Below are 2,455 nucleotides of genomic sequence, written 5' to 3'. Positions count from 1 at the left end.
AGGGATACAAGTTTTGGGATCCAGAGGCAAGGAAGATGGTGATAAGTAGGGATGCAGTATTTGATGAAGCATTCATACTTAAAGCTTCTACAGATAAAGAGAAGCTCGATTCAGACGAGGGCAGAGGTAAGAGCCAAGTGGTGCAAGTAGAGCTAGACAATGTAAACACAGAAATTAATGCTCAGGGAGCAGATAGTTCTGGATCAGAGGTGGAACAGTATCATAGTGTTGCCTTAGATAGACCACGTCGCATGATCGAGCCACCAACGAAGTATGGATTCGAGGATCCGGCTTTTTATGGACTCATTACCAGCAATAGCGATCCTATAACTTTTCAGGATGCCATTGGTAGTCAGGAGAAAGGTAAATGGATAGAGGCTATGACAGAGGAAATTGAGTCACTGCATAAAAATGATACTTCGGATTTGGTGGAGCTTCCAGAGGGGAAGAAACAGATAGGGTGTAAGTGGGTGTATAGAAAGAAAGAAGCAATGTCAAAAAATAAAGGAGAAAGATACAAGGCTCGATTAGTAGCAAAGAGATACTCACAGAGGAAGGGAGTAGATTATGATGAAATTTTCTCTCCGGTCGTCAGACACACTTCCATCAGGATTGTTTTGGCAATGGTGGCTAATTTTGATTTGGAGTTAGAGCAGCTAGATGTGAAGACTGCTTTCCTTCATGGTGATTTGGAGGAACAGATTTTCATGGAACAGCCAGAAGGGTTTTTCGAACCAAGAACAGAGAATCTTGTGTGTAAACTGAAGAAGTCTTTATACGGGCTTAAGCAGTCTCCACGGCAATGGTACAAGAAGTTTGACCCTCATATGATTCAGATTGGCTACAGTCGTTGTGAGTATGATTGTTTCATTTACTACAGAGTTCTTGAGGATAACTCATATATTTTCTTGATGTTATATGTGGACAACATGTTAATTGCTGCTAAGAACATGGATGAGGTAGACAAATTGAAATCTTTGTTGAGTAGTAAGTTTGATATGAAAGACTTGGGACCGACAAAGAAAATTCTTGGCATAGAGATCAACAGAGATAGGAAAGCCAGAAAATTATGGGTGTCTTAGAAAAATTATTTGAAGAAAGTGTTAGAGAGGTTTAGCATGTCAGATGCAAAATCAGTTGCCACACCACTTGCAAATCACTTTAGATTGTCTAATAATCATTGCCCAAAGAGTGAAGAAGATGTTGCAGGGATGTCAAAGGTACCTTATGCCAGCGCAGTTGGATGTTTGATGTATGCAATGGTGTGAACCAGACCAGATTTAGCACATGCAGTCAGTGTGGTTAGTAAGTATATGGCTAATCCTGGTAGAGAGCATTGAAGAGCTGTAAAGTAGATTTTCAAGTACTTGAAAGGTACAATGGAGTGCGGGATCATGTTTGAGAGACAACATGGTGATATTTCAGTTCAAGAATATGTAGATACAAATTATGCAGGGGACTTGGATGACAGAAGGTCCAGTACAGGTTATGTTTTCACACTCGCAGGTGGGCCCATATGTTGGAGGTCAATGGTGCAATCACTTGTGACATTATCTACAACTGAAGCAAAGTACATGGCGGCAACTAAGGCAGTCAAGGAATTATTGTGGTTGAAAGGGCTTGTCAGGGAACTTGGGATCAAGCAAAATGGAATGAAGCTGTACTGTGATAGTCAGAGCGCCATCTTCCTAGCTAAGAATCAGATTTACCATGCAAGAACCAAGCACATTGACGTGAGATTTCATAAGATAAGAGAGTTGGTTACTTCAGGAGAGCTGTTGTTAGAGAAGGTGCATACCTTAGAAAATGCAGTAGACATGATGACAAAACCAATCACAATGGATAGGTTCAAGCATTGCTTGAACTTGATTAACATCTCTAACTGTTAGAGAGGATGTGTCCCAACCCATTGGTCCTAGATGGTGTGATTTTTTCTAGGTTATGTTTTTTTTCTCTTAAGGGGTGAATATTCGCCAAGGTGGAGATTGTTGTGCATGTGGCTCATATAGAGTGGAACACAAGCCCTGGATCAAATGGGCCGATGCCGGCGCGGAGCGGAGCGCATCGAACGGAACGGAGCGAAGCGACGGCATCGGCCTTGCGTGGGTTTAATTCACTGTCTGGTTGTTAGAGACACTGAATGGGTTGAGGGTGCGGGGCTACGCCCGCGGTACGGTACAGAGGTATTTTCTGTATGGGCCTTAAAGTCTTATATGGGCCCAGGTTAGGGTTAGTATAAATAATATGTTGTAACCCTATTTTTATCAACTGAATAAAGAAATCTCTGCTTCGCTCTCGTGGACGTAGGCACATCGCCGAACCACGTAAAATTCTTGTATTGATTTTCATTTTCATCTCTTTAATATTGCGCAGAAAATCCAACAGAACCCGAGACTTCAAATATGCACATGCAAGCTCTAATCAGCAGAGCTGCAGAAGAAGTTTGAAAATGAAA

The sequence above is a fragment of the Olea europaea genome, chromosome 12 (genome assembly GCF_002742605.1).
Source record: "Olea europaea var. sylvestris chromosome 12, O_europaea_v1, whole genome shotgun sequence".
Taxonomy (NCBI): Eukaryota; Viridiplantae; Streptophyta; class Magnoliopsida; order Lamiales; family Oleaceae; genus Olea; species Olea europaea.
Note: the sequence above shows the minus strand (reverse complement) of the source record.